This window comes from Camellia sinensis, chromosome 1 (assembly GCF_055761805.1).
Source record: "Camellia sinensis isolate YWXY chromosome 1, ASM5576180v1, whole genome shotgun sequence".
In the NCBI taxonomy this organism is placed as follows: Eukaryota; Viridiplantae; Streptophyta; class Magnoliopsida; order Ericales; family Theaceae; genus Camellia; species Camellia sinensis.
Window position 1 is genome coordinate 109652705 of NC_138961.1, and position 21345 is coordinate 109674049.

Genomic DNA, 21345 nt, shown 5'->3' on the forward strand with positions numbered 1-21345 from the left:
GCAAATTCGATCCTTGTTGCAACGTCTCTAACCAATGGCAATCAATGGTGCACTCCGATGATTTTCTCTTTCAACTCTTGTTGCCTTTGGAGTATAACTAAGACACCTCAATTTTGTTACAAATGGTGATGAGGTGAATTGGAAGAATTTCGGCATAGCTCCTCTCTAAAAGATGAACGCTTCGAAGAATATAGAGAGGTTGGAAAAACCTTTGAGTGGTTGGAGAGGTAAATGTGGAGTATCCTTATCATGTGTTTCTCTCACCGAGTTTCTAGAGAACCTCCATTTCTTTTCTCTCTGTCTCTCTCTCTCTCTATATATATAGAATGTCCATCTCACAAATCTCCAAGACAAGGCCATTTGGACTTCATAGATTCTACAATAAAAGCTTTATTCATGACTCCATAGATTTTACTCCATGATTCATGACTCCATATGCCACGTTCCATGATGGCTTTACCCCATCCTTCCATCCACGTGTAGGGAAACATTCATTAGATTTTCTCTACTCCTAGTGAAAGACAAATTAAAGTTGTGTCATAAATCCATCTTTACCTCATGTTCCTGTGAAATCCACCTTTGTTTTTTCACCGTACGGCTTTGTCTTCATAGGCACGCGTGGAGACATTTTTATAGAGAATATCAATATCTTAGCTTCAAAAGATGTCATAAATATGATAAATAGCTCTATCGCTTGGCACTACAACAACAGTACCAGTAAACATTTCTACGGTACCTGAATAGTGTCATCGCTCAAGCGACTATCTAATGTAATTTGAGCAATGTATGTGGGCTCACGTTTTTATTGAGTTGAAGTCCACAACTTGAGCAATTGATCCACCTTTTGAGCGATTGCTCTTTATCCTAGGCTAAGGTGTTGCTCTTCTAGTAGGAGAGACACTTTCCTGTTTGTGCCCCATCTCGCTTTGTTAAGTCTTCCAGGCACATTTACAACTCACTCATGCATCTACAAAAGTACAATTGAACAACCAATGCTCATTTCAAACAGAAATTGAGTCATTAACAAAAAGTTTTGTCCCCTGAAATTGTTATCTCCATTTTCTATGATAAAACTTGACTCAACCAAATACCAATACATATTTACGTAGACTAAGTGTTCTCAAATACAAATGAAAGGGAAACAATACATGACAGTGTACCATGTTTGTTCTTCGAAATGAATCCTGCATAATAAGTTAGAAACTCAACACAACAACACAAGTGAGTATGTCCAATGTAAACATCATATAAATCAAATCAAAGCAGATTAAACAAGACAAGTAGAACCTATAACAAAACATGTGAATAATCAACACAAAGATTTGTCCACGCAAATTTGCCAACCCAGAAAAACTAACAGAGCTCGTATCATGTGCATTCATTATGGTTATTTAATTTTGTTGTAAAGTATGGCTAGAGCTTGCATTACATTTCTTCAATGTAGTTGTCCTAGGACAAATAGTCAACCTTGGTGAAATTTTTATTAATTTGCTCTTTGTTTTTCTTCATATTTTGAAAATCTTATGATTCGTATGATAATCACTTATATTATGTTTGTTGTCTTGCTCATCATTCTTCAACAATCTTGTAGATTGGGGATGATCTTTCTCAGTTTGTTGGGCCAATTTTGTTGAATCATCTCTTACAGGTTAGTCTTACCATTCAAATGCATAGTGATGCATCCCATCTTTGTTCCTTTGTGATCCAAGGCCCATAAAAGGGCCTTTGACTTATTTGTACACTAGCAAATTACTCGTGCCTAAGGCACTTACGACACAATTTGATCCCAGGTAAATTAAACACCCTTTCATGCCTTTGACCAATCCTAGCCCCCACAGCTGAAACCAAACCAACCACTACTAAAACCCAGATAAACCACCAGACTCTTGAAATCCGGTTTAATCTGCCGCTGATGAAAAAGGCTGTACCATTGCTTGACATCGTCAGCCATCACTGCTATTGTCACATCTACTACTATCACCTAGTTGTTGGAAAAGAGAAATCACAAGTAGAAAAAGACGAGAGTTCAAAAATTAGAATTTAGGGCACAACCAATTATCAAGTAATTACTAGAAATTTAGGTTTTACAATTTAGGAAAGTGGATGTTAGTATTGAGTTTAATTCGACTCATTAAAATATTTAAATGAAATTTTATTATCACATATGGGTTTTTTTTATTATTATTATTTATTTTTTATGGAGGAGAGGCCTATTAATTTGAAAGAAAATATTAAAAATAGTTTTAATAATTGATAGTAAAATATTAGTATTTGAACTAAGAAGGTTCATTAATTGTTAAATTCTAAATTTGAAATGTATAACTCATTTTCTACATAAAAGTTTTGGAATAACAATTATTTAAGAAAAGTGAAAAATTAGCATATATCAAAGAACCCGACACATAATTCATGTTGAAAGGCCATAAAATTTAAGAAAACTTGAAAATATTGCCTTATAAAAGGGTTGAAAGTTGAAAGTGAACAAACTACATTAACAGTAGAATTGAAAGCAAGATTAATCCTACATTCTAACCAATTGTATTTCATAGACATTTCAAAAAGTGATGAGTTTTATTATATAAATTTTCAATATAAAAGTTTTGGAATAACTACTATTTAAGAAAATTAAATTTTTATTTACTTTTATTGTATACATGTTGAAAGTCTGTAATTTAAGAAAATTTGGATCTATTGCCTTATAAATCAATTGATCAATAATATCAAGATGAGTCTAGATTTGCTAAAGTTGAAGATCGCAACTTCATTGTGAAGTTGACCCATTATAGGACAAACTTGGACCTACTTCGGTAATCTAAACCGTTCATCTCATACAACTAACAGAGAAAATTATCCATGCAAAAAATCAATTTGATCCAACATCGATTGTCATACCATTATATTGTTTTTATCCATATGACATACATGTTTTTTAGAATGGACTGTTCATTTGTTATAATATATATGTGATTACTTACGTTTGATCAACCAAATTTTTTGCATGCATGTTCTTCTCTACTTATCATATGAGATGAACGGTTCAAATTATTGTGATGAGTACAGATTGGTCCCACAATGCACCAACTTCATCTATGGAGTTGAGATCTTCAACTTCAGGAAATTCGAACTCCATAAGGACATATTTATTTATATTTTATAAATTCAAAATTCTATTAAAATTGATTAAAAACTTTCAATTCCGAATAACTAAAAATGTTTTGTAATAATCTATTTAATTTGCTGAATTAACAAATTTGTTGAATTGGCATGGGTAACTATAATCTATAATTTATATTTGTACCAAAAAAATTAGTTCCTGAAAATTTGCTTTTTTATCAAATTTTATAGTGCTTAATACTTTCCTAAAAGTATTCATTTTAATCCTAACACAACCAATAATGCAATATGAAGCACTTCCACTTTGCTTTTTGAGATATAATATGGATCTTGTAATTCTAAGCAATTTTTCAAAATTCCATATCATCTTATTGATGCACATGCTTTTTGGATGTTTGTCCATCTCCTCTTTTTACTTTTTTTTTATTATTATTTATTAATCCCTTATAAAAGATTGTGCAAAAATGTACCTAAAAATAGTTTTGTAGCCAATTAAATCATTCACAGTTAGGAACACTTATATATTGAAAAAAGTAGGTTGAGCTCATGAAGTCAATATTCACTGAAATAAGAAATTATAATATATACTTACTGGGTAAGCTCATAATTTCTTTATAATACTATAAATCTTGTTTATTTTTTTCCCACTCTTGTGTTCGCTCTTTACTTCTCATTTTTATGTATGCAAAGGATGCCATTTGAGCTTTATAGTTTGTATTTGGCCTACAAAGTTTATGATACTACTGATTACAGTCAATGGAACGAGGTGATCCAGCATGGGTTGGCTACATTTATGCCTTCTCAATCTTTGTTGGGGTGGTATGATTTCTATCCTTCTTATTTTTATGAAGTATTTATGTTAAAAAAAATATGTATCAGATTTATCTCATATTTATTTTTCTCAAGGGAGTAAATTGCTCTTCCTTTAGTATTTCTTTTTCTTTTTCCTCCTTTGCATGCTATTAATTTCATTAAATAATCACTAATAAATATTACATGTCATTTGGCATTCTAGAGATATCACATGTACGGGTTTAGTATTAATTATCTGGGTCATTTTTCTTCTTTAATTTAATTTCAACTAACATCACAAAATTTATAATTGAAATTAAATTCAAAATCCACTAGGAAATACAATATACATAAAAAAGAGAGAGGAAATCATTCGAAACAGGACCAACACCGGCCAAAGATGTGGAGATGCCATTGACAGCCATCACATTAGTAGAAGAATGAGGAGAGAAAATAGAAATAAGCAAAGAAGGATCATTTTCCATATGGTGTGTAGCACCTGAATCAAATACCCAAGTGGAGTGAGATGCGGAAGACAAACCTAGAGGTGAAGAGAGAGATAAATCATTAGATGAATTGGGATTGATCCTCTACAGATGGGGCAGTAGCTGAAAATTCTGTCAAAGATACCTATCCTCTACAGATGTCCAAGATACCTATCTCTGTTGCTGCCCAAAATTCTGTCAATGTAAAAGTTTAGGACACTGAGCCTTCCAGTGACCTTTCTGGTGACAAGAACGGCATTCATCCAAATGTGAATGAGTGAATGATTTGCCTTGTGTACTAATTCGATGGCCAGTAAACAGTGTCTAAACTTTTTATATCATGACCATAGGATGGGCTTGGATTGAACTTGAAATTTTGAGGAAGAATAGTATCTTGCAATTATCTTTCAGACTCAACATCATAAGGCATACAATTAGGTGTTTCAAATATTTAAAGCAATTACTCATTTGAAGTTGCCAGAAGCTGTCTAAGTCTTGAAATGGGAGATGCACCCTAAAAGATATACGAAAATGGCAATGAGACATGAATGGGAAGACAATCTGAGACATTTGTTGAAAAATAAAAAGGAAAGGGAAGAAAGAGATCTATATTCAGACGTTAATGATATTTGACGTTTTTTTGGGAACTAAGTGAAACTCAGGCTCTTTCCGAGGACTTAAAAATTTCTTGGGAGAAGTTTTTGGAGGTTTTATCTTTCTTTTATTTTGACTGTGCAATCTAACCCCTTCCAGACCCCCATCAAATAGAAACTAAATTGGTTGTAGTTTTTATTCTCTTCCACAATTTATTAATTCTGTCCTTATATTTATGTTGTTGAATATTGAAGTCACATTCCACAGTTTTCTGATGAGAGCAAAAAGTTCTAGGACTGCATATTCTTGAATATGTTATTTTGAATGTTCTCTATGCTGAACATTAAAATGCCGTTGTTAATCTTTGTTACTACAAGATTTAAGAAGTTGCTTTCTATAAGCATTCTTTTCTAAGATGATTTATGCCTAGAGTACAACTGATCATGGAAGTTGTACTTGTAGTTTGTGATCATTGCATTGACTAGATGATTTTCCATGCTTCAGTCAGTTGGAGTGCTTTGTGAAGCTCAGTATTATCAAAATGTTTTACATGTTGGTTTCAGGCTAAGATCAACTTTGGTAAATTCTCTTTCTCCAATAACAGTGTTCAGATCTGCATGTGGTTTATTTCTATATTTCTCTTTCAATTTTGGTTGTTTTTTGTATCACCTAACATGTTTCTTTTACTGCATTAGAATGTTTCAATTTTGGTTGTTTCTTTTATTTACATTTATATTTTATATTCTGATGTATTGCAGCCTAATTGTTTTCATTTCTTTACCTTATATCTGTTACATAGAATGTTCCCCCACCCTCCCCCTACATGTTCAGAGTAGGGCTCAAGTGCCAGTTTTGCTCTAAAATTTAAATATGGATATTGCTTACAGGTTGTAAATGCAAATGTATCATTACAACAACTGGAGGAGCTATCATTAAGGTTTCTTAGCACACCCTTAGGGTGGCCCCTTGCTAGCCTCATAGATAGAAAGAGGCATTAACCATGCGACACCTCAAAGAGTGTATTACTACCTTTGAAAAGTCGTGATACAGCCCCTGAGGGATAAATGATTGAAGGATCTGAGTGAAAACTGCTTTGCAATTCACTTTTTATTTATTTATATTTATATTTTATATTCTGATGTATTGCAGCCTAATTGTTTTCATTTCTTTACCTTATATCTGTTACATAGAATGTTCCCCCACCCTCCCCCTACATGTTCAGAGTAGTGCTCAAGTGCCAGTTTTGCTCTAAAATTTAAATATGGATATTGCTTACAGGTTGTAAATGCAAATGTATCATTACAACAACTGGAGGAGCTATTCTTCGCTGAAGAAAGAATTCTGTTACCGAATCCACCTCTTGAGCCAGAACTTCCTGCCATCTCAATCAAGAATGGATACTTTCATGGGATTCTAAGGTTTGCTATCAACATTAAATTTACAAGTGTGTTTTGTGTTTATGGTGTGTGTTGCTTTCTGCTTTTCAATTCTGTGTTTGTGCTTTAATTTTATGATTTCTTATGCATTGCTCAAAGTTATGATGTAAAAATATGTAAAACTATGATTAGGGTTAGAGAGAAAGAGAGGAGAAGAAAAGAAGACTCTGTTATATTGAATATATTTGTAGGTTCTTAAAATAAACCTAAAACAATCAGCACATATTTAAAAAGAGTGCTACTATTAGCACCTACCTAATTTTTTTGAACCCTCCAATTTTCAATTTTTTTTTTTTTTTATTACAATTATATCCTGAAGTAAAATTACATTAAATGACAATTTTTAATGAAATACCCACCCACCAAATGAAAACAATTAGAATGACACTCTACAATATTGTACAACCTTCATCCCCATCTATACGTATTCGTTACCAACCTAAAGCCTAACCGTATTCTTCTTCATCACCATCTTACACCCACGTATTCATCTTCAATGAAAAACATTTGAAACCACCTAATCAGTTAACGTTTTGTTCGATGGTTTCAAATGTGTTCAGTATTCCAAATCAGTTAATGTTGCAAACAATCCTATTACAGACTCCGAGTTTCTACATTTGTGATCTTTTTCACCATTTGTTGATACTTATAGAGCAATGGAAGACGATGACAAAAACTCTGATGAGGTTGGCATTGCATAGGTAAGTTTATCTATCTTGCATTTACGATTCTGGGTCATTTTCGATTCGGTATTGGTTTGTCAACTGTTAAGGTTCGGTTCAGTAATACAGTGCTGAACAAAAACATTTAGTTCAGTAATGCAGTGCTGGATATAAACATTTTGTTCGGAACTGGAATGCCGAACGGTTCTATTTTGCAAAAATTTTCTCCTATTTCTTTTCTAAGGGTTTTTCCCTCTAAAACCCCCTGTATCGAGGGTATTACCCTGAAATAAACCAAGAAAAAAAAGTGATGGGGAGTTGGAGGTTACCTAAGAGAAGAAGAAAGAGATCGTAGAAGAGATTTTCGACTGAGATACCGTCGTTAATGGTGACAAGGAGAAAGAGACCATCGTTTATGAGAGAAGAGAAGAGAGGGATATTTGATTCGTCTCTCAATCATTTGTTGTTCTCAATCGTTCATTGTTCACTGAGAGAAGAAGAAGAGAGGGTGTGCAAAATTAGGTGAGTGTACGAGAATAACCAAAAAAAACACATTTGCGAGCATGGGGAGATAACTTATCCATTCTTAAATCAAGGACATGGACAAAGCCCACACAACCAAACACACGAAGAGGAAGTGGAAACAGGGAACAATTGGGGTATAATTGAGAGAAATGAGACTAGTTTTGTAAAACAACTGAGGGCATGCGGTTAATAAGAGAACAAGCAGTGAGCACAGCATCACCCCAAAACTGTTTGGGTACATGCATGTTAAACATTAAGGTGCGGCCAACAAATGGCAATGTTTCCGCTCAGCAACACTACTTTTTTGGGAGGTGTGAGCACAACTAGTCTGATGTATAATACTACGATCATCACAAAAATTATTCACAATAGATTGCACATATTCTAAGGCATTATCTGGCCGAAATATCTTAAAGATTTCCCAAACTTAGTAAAAATTTCATTATAAAACTTAGAAAGTATTTGGGGCAAGTCAGACTGTTGTTGTAATAAAAACAACTACGTCATTCAAGAGTAATCATCCACAAAAATAACAAAATAAAAAAAAACCATTAATAGTAGGAGTTTGAGAGGGACCCCATATATCTGTGTGGACTACATCAAAAGACGTAGACACGCGACTAACACTACGACTAGTTAAAGAACTACGTCGATGCTTACCAAGCTGACACTAGTTAAAGAACTACGTCGATGCTTACCAAGCTGACACACTTTACACTCAAGCTGAGACATGACTCAAATCAGGAATAGCTAACTTAAGCTTAGCCAATGATGGATGACCCAAGCGGAAATGCCATTGTAGGAGACGCGCTCAAAACAACAAAAGTAGGATGAGGAGAGCCATTAGTATCCAAAAAATATAAGTCATCTTTCTTATGTCCCGAACCAATCATCTGCTTGGTCTGGAAGGCATGCAATACACATGAAGTAAGAGAAAGTGAAGAGCTTTAGTTAATTGACTAATAGAAGGCAAATTAAATGGAAAGGTGGGAACATGAAGACTAGAGATGGATTGAAGAGTACCTTGCCCACTGACAGGTTGGGAGGATCCATCAGCTAAGATAATATTATTGGTAACAAGGATGAAGAGTATTAAAAAGAGAAGAATTATCAGAAATGTTGGAACTAGCACCGGAGTCTAGGAGCCAAGGCTTAGAAGTTTGAGCCATACGTGCAATATTACCTGTACTAGCCAATGTAGTTATGGAGGATGACGGGAGAGCAATGTGAAGAGAATGGACGTGGTCAGTAACCTCACTAATCTGAATAGTGAGTGTATCACGAGAATCAACTGGGGAAACCACCATATCAGAAGGAAAGGATGTCGACGGCAAGGATGGAGCATCCATAACCTGATTCACATAATCAGGTTTACCATACTTCTTCCAACACCAGGGTTCAAAATGACCCAAGGAACCACAATAAGTACACTTCCGATCACCACGGGACATGGAACTAGTACCACGCCGACCACTACCATGAGAACCATGAGAAGAACGACCACCATGAGAACCACGTGAACCAGCATGAGAGCCGTGGTGACTAGAGTGGCCATAAAAACTCCTAGGGGTAGGCCCACAGTCACCACTGCTAGAGATCAATGCAGAAGAGGACAAGGACTAGGAGGAGCAACCAGATGTAGAATGACACTATCCCAAAGAAGAAAGCAATAGCTGAGAGTAGGCATTAGCAGCTGAAGGAAAAGTCTCACTAATAAGAATCTAATCTTTGAAATCCCGTAAATCAGAATCTAAACCCAAAAGTAAGGATGCCATCATAAACTCCTCCCAATATTACTTCTGTTGGGCCAAACCAATAGTAAAGGGTCTGTGCTGCAGTAATTGATCCCACAAGTTCTTAAGTCCACTATAATATTTAGGTAGAGGACAACTAGGCTGTCGAGTAACAAAGATCTATTCATACAACTCATAGACATGAGAAATGCTACTTTGATGTGGAAAAAGAATCAGCAAGGGAGTCCCAAATTTCATTAGAGGTTTCACAAAACTCCACCGTAGTAGTAACATGGGGTTCCAAACTATGCCAAAGTCACCCCATAACACATGAATACTCACTTAACCAATCATCATAGCCCTTATCATTATTAGCTAGTGGAAGTTCAGTAAGAAAGTGTGACTTTTCTTGCCACACAAGAAAATCTTAACTGCATGGGCCCATGCCAGATAATTCAGTCCATTTAATTTCTTAGTTGTAACAAACTTGGGTAAGTCATCATCGTTAACCAATGAAGATTTTGCATCAGGTTTTGCCTCGGCCGTGACAATGAGATAAAACAACAATACAGGAAATAACAATAGATGGCAGCACAAAGCAAAGACCAACACCAGCCACCAATAAAGCGCATGCACACACACAAAAAAAAAAAAAAAAAAAAACAAACAAGCCAAAGAAATTACCACTACTAGTAATCACCAAGCTAAATTACCAGAATCACCAGAATGAACAAATAGGTACAGTACTGGAACAAAATCAGCAATGTTGCGCCAAACAGATGAACAAAATCACTCGAAAATCCAACAAAACAGCAAAGCCAGCTCTGAAACAGCTCTCTAGGGCAATTTCGTCTCCCACAGAGTTGATTGCAAGAAGAAACTTCAGCTAATGGGCTATACCACAGATTGAAGAAAATACCACCAAAAACTCGAAAAACATTCAAAAATTGAAAACTTGCATCAAATGGTCCCAAAAATTCCACAAAAGTCATCATCATCATCAGAGGGAGAAAATGACCTTGGGAGGTCTATCTGGTCCGTACAAATTATGATGTCATGCTGATGTCATCGTACAGAGGATGACATCAGCACATATTGTCACCTCAGAATAATCCCAAGAGTCTAATGAACACTTGATAGGGCAGAATTGATGCTCTAATACCAAGTTAGAATGTAAAAATATGTAAAACTATGATTCGGGTTAGAGAGAGAGAGAAGAAAAGAAGACTGCGTTATATTGAATATATGTTTGTAAGTTCTTAAAATAAACCTAAAACCATCAGCACATATTTATAAAACGCACCACCTAACAATATGACCACAGTACCCACAACTTAACACAAAAATAACATAGAACATATAACTATTCTAACACTCAACAAAGTAAATTTTGACATTCATAGCACTTTTTAGTCCTTCGTGCTTACTTATTTTGGTTTGTCTAAGCATTGTGTTCTCTCTATTATAGAATATATAATGGAGCTGTCGAAGCATCATGTATCTTTTGGGTGTTTATAAATATAGCATATTTGTATCAAAGATAATCATAAGAGGTTCATGGGGAATCTATAGGAAGTAGCAGTTATCTAAAGAAACTTGCTAGTGACGTGAACAGATTAAGAAAGCAATCAAAAGAAAAAGTGGCTGTCATGAATCTCTACATACAAATAGTTCGAACTTAACTTGTATTGCCCAGGAATAATTAGGATTTAAAAGCATTTGGACTTCAGAAAGATGAGAGATATATTCCAAGTTACTTAACATTCATAATGATTTTTCACTTTTTATCTTGGAACTTTTTTTAATCAGCATCTTTACAAAAAGGTTGGGGGAAGGCTGTCTACCTAGTACCTACTCTCTCTCCCACACCTACTGTAAGCAAGAGCCTTGTGCACTGTGTATAACCTTTTCCTTAGTCCCCTGATAGGGAAAGATGGACGGTGAATGTTGTTATGTGAACTAGAGTGGAACACAGAATTTTATATGACATATTTCAGCCCTATTTGTCTAATGGTCAAGGTTTACCATTTATGCATCAACAAGAATATGTTACAGTTGCCTGCCAAAAAATAAAGAAGTGAAAATAAAATAAAGGAAACGGTAAACTACTTCAGCTGTGAAGCCATTACCTTTCCACTGGATAGTTACACGAGTTCAATCTTCTCATATACTGATAACATTAGCAATCCTGTGACTTTTAGGATTTATGTTTCCTGTATTTTTATGTATATATATACATATTTTTTTCAGGCAGAAAACCCCACATTAGCAAACATCAATTTGGACATCCCAGTTGGTAGTCTAGTTGCAGTTGTTGGTGGTACTGGAGAAGGAAAGACGTCTTTTATATCGGCAATGATTGGGGAGCTTCCGCCGGTAGCAGATGCAAGTGTTGTCATCAGAGGATCTGTTGCTTATGTTCCCCAAATTTCATGGATTTTCAATGCTACTGTGAGTTACAGCATCCTCATCCTCAATCAAAACTATGTCCTGTAGCTGAAAATTTGTTATATTAAAAATGCTCAGGATTTATGATCATTCACATTTTTAATGAGAAAATCTTATCCTTGCAGGTACGCGAGAACATATTATTTGGATCTAACTTTGAACCAGCCAGATACTGGAAGGCAATAGATGTAACTGCATTGCAGCATGACCTTGACTTACTTCCTGTTAAGTATAATGTTATATGATTGTGATTAGTTTTCATTAACATGATATGTGATGGAATGCTGTCATTACATTAAAATGGATCCTGGACCTGAATTTCTTGTGTATTTAATGCTTTTTCAGGGTCACGATCTTACAGAGATTGGTGAAAGAGGGGTGAATATTAGTGGGGGACAAAAGCAAAGAGTTTCCATGGCTAGGGCTGTATATTCAAATGCAGATGTATACATATTTGATGACCCTTTAAGTGCTCTAGATGCCCATGTTGGTCGACAGGTAAACATTGCATGTTTAAGCAATATATTGTCACCTACCTAGTTAGAGAGTACGAAAATTTTTATATTTAAAATGGTTTACTTTGACTTAGAGCGTCATTTGTGCTGAGATTATACCATATACTTTATGGAAAAAGGTCTCTGAAACTCTTTGTTGCTAACTCTTCGTACTTGTAAACAAGCTAAATTTACTGAAATATACCTTCCGGAAGAATAATCAGAAAACTGAGATGACTTTCTGTTTCATCTCTCCTTTATTTCTCTTCAGAATATTGCTCATGTTTTCTAAACATCTAAACATTATCTTGGGTCATAATTATCACTGAATTGGCTCTTGAATCTTCTCAACTTTGTTAATCATTAGTTTTTTTTTTTTTGGTTCTTGGTCTAATCTCCAGTATCAATTTCCTCCAGGTTTTTAACAACTGTATCAAAGGCGAGTTGCAAGGGAAAACCAGAGTGCTTGTCACAAACCAGCTACATTTTCTTCCTCAGGTGGATAAAGTCATATTAATATCTGAAGGTATGGTCAAAGAGGAGGGAACATTCGAGGAGCTTTCTAGAAGTGGAACATTGTTCAAAAAGCTCATGGAGAATGCAGGGAAAATGGAAGAACATGTGGATGAAAAGGAATATGGTGATGAAATGGAAGATGGAATTAATCTTGATTATAAATCCTCGAAGCCTGCTGATAATGGTGTGCAGAATGCTTTTCCAAAAAGTGTGAACTCAAAAAATAAAAGGAAAGAAGGAAAATCTGTTCTTATAAAGCAGGAAGAACGAGAGACAGGTGTTGTCAGTTGGAAAGTCTTAAAGAGGTAGTATGCTGTATCATGAAGTTTTAGTATTACATTTCTATCATACTTTGTTGTTTCTTACTGTTCAGTTGAAGTGGAACAGTATGAAAAACTTTGATTAGGGCTAGAGAGAAAGAGAGAAGAAACAAAGAGAAGACTGTCTATTAAACGTATGTTTTTAGGTTCTTGAATAAACCTAAAACCATCGACAAATATTTATATAAAATACAATATAACCATATGACCATAGTACCCTCACTCAACACAAAAATAACATATATCACTATATATTCTAACATGCTCATTGATTTCTTGATTGCTTCTAGGGAAAACAAAATTAAATGACCAAAATTAATATAAATCTTTTCTTGAATAGGTTTGCAATTGCATGTTATTGTATGAACTTATATGACTTTAGGTAAAGTATACCTGCCTGCAAGTGATTTTGTGGTAGTTTTAAAGAAAGGAAAGGTTGTAGGTTTTGGGTTCAATAAGGTAGTCAGAATGAGTTTCACTGCTATAATAAATTTTCAAACACATTAAATAACTCATTCTGTTTCAACCTCTATGTTTCAGCTCAAAAAATAAGAGTCCTAGAATACTTGATCAAAATCTCATGTTGTATGCTGGACATGTGACTGACAATGATTGAAAAGGATATCCACTGATACTGCTATATTTTTCGTATTTTCTAATAAAAACATGTGATGTTAGGGGAAAAAATCCTATTTTATAAATCCAAAACATTGACCATGATTAAAAAAATATAGAAGTAAAATACAATGATGGTTCAAATAGGAGATCAACTTAAAACGTGTCCTATTCTTTTGAATCTTTTTGTTGCTTATCCAAGTGACAGTTCTAATTTTTGTCTGGATTTCTTCAACGCTATTCTGACAAAATAACAGTTCCTGTGAACCTGATAAAAATCATCTTCTTTCCTTGTTTTGTGTAATCAAAGCTAAAAGTTGCAAGTTTCATTGATGTCATTATGACATAGATGTCCAATCTGAAGCTATTTTATTTTTCTAATTATAGTTTATACAGTGATGAGTCATTTAAAAAATATTGTGAAGCTTTGATTAATGGTTAAGACTTGGCCTAATAACCTTAAGGTTATGGGTTCAAATCTTGGGACCATCACTTTGTGGATTATGCCAAAGGTTAGGTGTATACTCAATTTTTTCCCTCCCAAACACATTAATGTGTACTAATTGGGCGTTGTTTTGTTATCCAACATCGTTAGGGATGTTTCTTTTTCTTTTTCTATTCTTCTTTTTTTGATGTAAAGTGGAATTCTTCGCTTAAGCAAAATGATATAGAAACATGTTTTTTAATGAACAAATTTGAGTCTTCTAACTGATATTTGGTTAAATCACTCAAATAGAGACCCTACATTCATCTTTGTCACCTTCTTGGATGCCCAGATTGTACTCAAGACAAAGATATTTTTAAGTTTACACTGCTTAAGATTAGATGTTCTAGGTTAACCTTCTTCAAGGCCAACATAAAGAAGTCCATGTGATTTTATTTGTCTTCTGCATGTGCGTCATAGCAGCTGAAGACTGTTCCTAATGAGATTGGCATTTACAGCAGTGGCAAAATTGGTAAAGCACACTGGATAATGAAAAACAGCTGAAGAAAATAGACGGAAGTATAAAGTTGGAACTTGGTTTTTGTTGGATATAGAAATTAGAGTACATAGAATCTTTTTATTTTTAGTATTATGTATATAATCTGTGATTGTGTCAATCACTGATTTAGTATTGTTTTTTTATTTATATCGTTTCCTAAATTGTATCATAAATATATTATATATACATGGCTTCTACCTCATTCATGGGTAATCCAAATAATACTTTCATCCTTCTTGGTATCAGAGCTAGATTAAGTACCTACTAATTTTACTTCACCGGCAGGCGGCAACCTTGCCTTGGCCGCCTGCCGGATCGCAACCCATTCCACTGACATATTTTCTTTCAATATCATTTCATGGTGATCTCTTCCTTTACCCACTAGTTCATTCTTATCCCAAATATCTCTAACATATTTTTTTTATTCGCAATCTATTTTTTTGTGTGTTTCTGTTCCACTTTGTCTTTCCCTCTATTTCAATCTCAAATAGGTTTCTATTTTCAAACGTATTTGAGTTTAAGGGGGGGAGGGGGTATTATACCTATATCATGGTGAGCATGGTGATATACTATGTGAACCATCTAAACTGCCCCCTCTGGCGCACAACCCAAGTCGCCCCCTTGGCGCACCACCTAAGCTGCCCCCTTTGGCGCACAGCTAAAACTGCCCCTTTTGGCGCACAACTAAAGCCGCCCCTGGCGCACTTTCTAATCAGCCGTCCTTTGGTGCACTCAGTCATTTGTTGCCATCATCATTCAACACGGCGTCATAAGTTATGTGTGTGCCACGCTAGATGGTTCAACATCTAGTTCTCTACATCGGTCCGGCATGACCCCTTTAAATTATCTCGACATTGATTCTGGTTAGTCTCTATAATGGTCTGACATGACCTCTTAAACTATCCTGACATTAATTCCGATTAGTTCCTACAACGGTCCGGCATGACCTCGTAAACTATCCTGACATTGATTCTAATCAGTTCCTACAACTGTCTAGCATGACCTTAAACTGTCCCGACATTAGTTACGACCAGTTTCTACAATGGTCCGGCAAGACCATAAACTATCTCCCGACATTAGCTCCGGCTTCTGATGCCGACCAGGGTGTTTCCTAGCCATAGATGCTTCAGTAACTCTTCTAGGGCAGTTCAATCCCTATGTGTTTTTTTGTCCTTTTCTAGGGTGTGGTGCTGATGTATTAAGCACTTTTTGGCTTTTTTTATTTAGTGGACTGCCAGATTTGTTCGGTAGCATTTATTTGGACTAACCATTGAGTTTTTCTGGATTCTTCTAGTCATCCATTGACAAGCTGCGATTGTTGAATATTTTCACACTAGCTTGAGAGGGAGTGTTGAATATAGAAATTAGAATACATAGAATCTTCTTATTTTTAGTATTATGTATATAATCTGTGATTGTGTCAATCACTAATTTAGTATTGTTTTCTTATTAATATCGTTTCCTAAATTGTATCATGGATCTATTATACATACATGGCTTCTAACTCATTCATGGGTAAGCCAAATAATTCTTTTCATTCTTTTGTTTTGCGTTGATTCCTAGCCTCAATTTTCATAATCATATCTACTCAGCTGCATAACAATAGATGAAACATCATAATTGATTCTTTGAAAAGCAGTTTGTAGATCAGTTAAACTGACACACTACACAAAGCCATTTCCAAAAAAAAGCACATTAGAAAAAATTGAATGAAATTATGGAATCTTTTTTCAACTAGATTCATTATCATTTATCCATGGGGTGGAGATTAAAAAAAGGCACTACCCTTTAATTTACTGTGAGATAGATATAGGTTAGTAGGACATTCTTCTTATCTTCCTTCCTGATTGATACATACATACATACATATACCAAACCAAACCAAACATACATATATGCCTATATTTTTATAAACTCAACAATAAGAACTTACCTTATCCCTCTAAATGCCATTATAGCAATGTTACTATGGTGGGACGAAAATTATGCTCCTACTTTCCCTTGTCGGCCAATAACTCTTCTTGACTCTACACCTGCACACACAAAAGCAATGAGGCCCCAACGAGTTGTTTTCACCGGGTAAGTCCTCCGACAATCAGATTAGTTCTCTTTTCCTTTTCTTTCTTGCTTTGTGTTAATTTCTACTACTTGCATCTATATTTTCACATACCTCTTCCTTCAGTTCTGAGTCCCTATTCATAGAATTCCTTCCTTTCAATTCTTCATCATAACCTTTAATTTTCATTATCATGTCAATTCCACTTTTTTCCTCTTGATGGGACGTCCTCCCTTATACGATATTTTCATACACCTTTTTCTCTTCAGTCGACCTCTCTTCTTCGGAAATCAAACGTTGCCAAAGAAGATGGATTTTCTTGTTCACCACAGTTACAGTAGCAATAAATGTCAATAGAGTAAGTACAGCCATATGGTGAATATTATCTATACATTGGAGGCAACTAGTTGTGCTGTACAAGGTCTCTTCCAATGTTGCCTCTTGAATCAAACCTGTTCGGAAATACCCTGCATTAATGTGTTTATATTGCTTCTCTTCCAGGTATGAAGATGCCTTAGGAGGTTTGTGGGTTGTCATGATACTGTTTATGTGCTACATTTTAACTGAAGTTCTTCGAGTCTTGAGTAGCACGTGGTTAAGTGTTTGGACAAAACAAAGCGGTGGAAGCAGTTTTGGAAGCAGTTTTGGACCAGGTTTCTTCATTCTGATTTACACACTTTTGTCATTTAGTCAGGTATTTTGACAACTTCATCTTGCAACTTACCTTCATCCTCCTGCAATTGATTATCCCAATTTTCTTTTCTGTATTGTTTATCTTATTTAACTCAATAATTTCATGTGTTTCTAATCATCTTTCCAGATATTATGTTCTTGGTTGGTAATAGTAAAACCAAGTAGGAAAGAATATCACACACACACAACATGTATATATGTTATGCACAACAATGCCTATGCACTGGCTATGTTAGTTGAAAATAGAAAATGAGGTTTCTTACTCTGCATGTGTTGTATTCGGGTGATTGTGACACTGACAAACTCCTTTTGGTTGATTACATCAAGCCTTAAGGCGGCTAGAAAATTACATGATACCATGCTACAGTCTGTACTCAGAGCTCCTATGTTATTCTTCCATACCAATCCAATTGGGCGGGTAATCAACAGATTTGCAAGGGATGTGGGTGATATAGATCGCAATGTTGCCAGTTCTATGAATATGTTTCTCAGCCAAGTTTGGCAGCTTCTGTCAACTTTTGTGCTGATTGGCATAGTGAGAGCACGATCTCCCTCTGGGCCATAATGCCACTTCTGATTTTGTTTTATGCAGCCTATCTATATTATCAGGTTGGTTTTCTTTCTCTTCTGTTTTATTTTTTGATTTGTTGGTTTCCAAGTTGATAGCCTAAACCTACAATCCTGAGCTAACTTCTTTACCTGAACTAATTCAAAAAAGTACAGGGAACCTAACTTATTTTTCACCGATGCAGCGCCCCTTGTCCATTTTTTGAAATGTCTGAATGCAGGCACAAAGCATCGCTTACAGGAAATGCCCTAGCCCTTACTCATCTATTCATATTAGGATTCATGTTACGAGAAAGCTGGCTAACACAAAACCTCCTTATCCAGGCTTGACGGCTGTGTAAAAGATGAAGAACTAAGCATGACACAGGCAGAGTTAGAAATTTTGTTTAGCCAAAACCAGTAAAAGTGTCTATACTAGGCTAGCATATGTAGCAGCTTAAAACCTCTCAAATTGAACTTGGGATTTCCTAAAAATTCCTACTAGAAAAAGGATTTCCAAAACTAATTAAGACACAAACATAATCCAATTAAGAACACATGTGAGCTTCTATTTGCACATCACAAAAATTCTCAGTTCACATTATTTTTCCTTTTTGATATCAACTTTCAAACAAAAAATTAATTTTTCAAATATCAACTTCGGAACAAAAACACCATTTGGTATTAGATATCCAAACAATTGATTTTTGTTCAGAAGTTGATTATCCAAAAGGCAGAAATGGTGTGGATTGAGACAAAGTACAGTGTGCAAATAGAAGCTCCCAAAAAATATAGACCCAAATAATAAAACAATTACCGAATGACCCCTGGGTTTGAAAAATTATAGAAATACCCCTGATCTGGGAAATTGCCAAAGTACCTTGATCAGAGAACTTATCCCTATTTCCATCTTTTAACTTAGATTTTTAGGGGCTGATCCTCATCAAAATAGGAGGTACATCTTTGGTCGCCATGGGAAATGTGTAGTGAGGGAAGGCAAAATAAAATAAGAAAATATGGAGATAGTATCTTAAATCTGTTCAGCCATTCCTTATACTGTATTTTTTGCAAATCAAACATTTACATAGCTTCTACATATGCTTGTCATATCAAAATTGAAAATCATCAAATATTTCTCACATTGCTCATTTCATGTCAATTGAACCCTTGACTACAAACAATATATACGTCTATTTCGCAGAGCACAAGCCGGGAAGTAAAACGCTTAGATTCCATTACCAGATCTCCAGTTTATGCACAATTTGGAGAAGCACTAAATGGTTTGTCAACGATTCGTGCCTACAAAGCATATGACCGGATGGCCAACATTAATGGAAAATCTATGGATAAGAATATCATATTCACTCTTGTCAACATAAGTTCCAACTGCTGGCTTACGATTAAGATTGGAAACATTGGGAGGCATCATAATATGGTTTACCGCAAGCTTTGCTGTCATGCAGAATGGAAAAGCAGAAAACCAGGTGGCATTCGCATCTACAATGGGTTTGCTTCTTAGTTATTCTCTAAACATCACTAATCTACTGAGTAATGTTTTAAGACAAGCAAGTAGGGCTGAAAACAGTCTAAATGCTATTGAGCGTGTTGGCACATATATAGATTTACCTTCTGAGGCTCCAGCCATCATCGAGAGCCATCGTCCACCACCTGGATGGCCTTCATTAGGATCGATTAAATTTGAAGATGTTGTCTTACGTTACAGGCCTGAACTTCCTCCTGTCTTGCATGGACTGTCCTTCACTATCTCACCAAGTGAGAAGGTAGGCATTGTAGGAAGGACTGGTGCCGGGAAATCTAGCATGGTCAATGCTTTATTTCGGATTGTAGAACTGGAAAGAGGAAAAATCTTGATTGATGATTGTGATGTTGCAAAGTTTGGGTTGACAGATCTGCGTAAAGTTTTGAGTATTATTCCACAATCACCAGTTCTATTCTCAGGCATGCATTGTCCATAAACTGGATTGTAGAGAATATAAGTTCCAAGTATACCTTACATTTTTTTTAATTATTATATTTCTCTTGAATTGGCCCCATTTTCTTTCCTCTTTGCGTAATTGGCACTTTCTCAACATAAAAGTCATATGTCCAGTATTATTCTGTCCTCGGTTTTAAAAAATTGTTCAAGTTGATATCAGCCTTGGGATGAATAGAATGCCTCTCCTGTGGTTCAGGAAAAACTAAGATCTTGACACTCTTTCTAGAATTTCAATTTCTTACCTTATAATTGTAGAATATTGAAATTCCCTAGATACTTCTGATAAATTAACTATCTTCTGCCTATTGGCAGTCTCCCAATCACCTTTTTCTATATGTGGGTGTTGCAGCTGTTGTCTACCTATTGCATCTTAGTAGAGGGCAATATAATGACATAGAAAACACAAGAAATGGTTGTTTGCTAGGTTGTGCATTATCATGCCACCTCAGGCAAATATATATTTTCAAATTTTAACTCTTATGAGATTTGTGGGTTTAAAAATTACAACCTAAATTATCTAATTTAACTTCACAATCGAAATTAAAGATCCTTAGAGCATCTTCAACCCTTCATTACTTTTATTCTAAATTTGAATGAAAAACTTGAATTGATATAAACTACTCCAACCCTTTCATCAAAGTTTTTTCATAATCTCAAAAAAAAAAAAAAAAAAACTTCTCTTACCGCAAATTTCCATTTTCATCAAATTTGATGAAAAAAAATATCTCCAATGCTTTATCTTTTTGAATTTTCATCAAATTCAAATTTGATTAAAAATAAAAATAAAATAAAAAATTCTCCATTGATTTAATAAACATTTGATGAAAGGGTGTGGGATTAGTAAAAAAAAATTACGAGTACTAAATTACCATTTTTCGACAACTTTTTTTTTAATGATTATGTATACATACATTAATACTATACTCTTAAAAATTAACTCAAAAAATATATTTATATATCTCATTCATTCTAGGTATGGCTCACATTAAAGTAACTTTGAATATACATTATACACCTTCAAGGTAAAATTTTGAATAAATAGTTTTTTTTATACATAAAGGGCCCCAATTTTAAGATTTCACCTTGGGCCCCAAAAATCTCAGGGCTGGCCTTGATGGAAGGCCTTCCATTATAGATACCACTCAAGCTAGGCATATGTGAATATGCACAAACTCAAGGAAAAAAAGTGTCAAGTAATGAAACATATGGATTTACAATAACTTAACAACTGACAATTTACAGAAGGCTGATCTTGAAATGTCTGGATCAATGACAAATTATTGTCTATGTTAACTAAATTGACAATCAAATAGTTTGATAGTCTGCAGTGCTCCTCA

At 34.9% G+C, this 21345-nt stretch overlaps 1 pseudogene across 1 annotated transcript in view; it reads left to right on the top strand.

Annotated features, from left to right (window-relative positions):
* LOC145789065 (ABC transporter C family member 12-like) overlaps window positions 1-21345 on the top strand; it is a 106312-nt pseudogene that overhangs the window by 72747 nt on the left and 12220 nt on the right. Inside the window, exons 10-19 of the transcript XR_014337047.1 lie at window positions 1592-1648; window positions 3868-3933; window positions 5490-5564; window positions 6264-6403; window positions 11592-11792; window positions 11915-12013; window positions 12135-12287; window positions 12701-13104; window positions 17275-17467; window positions 19214-19971. The product of XR_014337047.1 is annotated as an ABC transporter C family member 12-like (transcript). The remainder of the gene's footprint in view (window positions 1-1591; window positions 1649-3867; window positions 3934-5489; window positions 5565-6263; window positions 6404-11591; window positions 11793-11914; window positions 12014-12134; window positions 12288-12700; window positions 13105-17274; window positions 17468-19213; window positions 19972-21345) is intronic.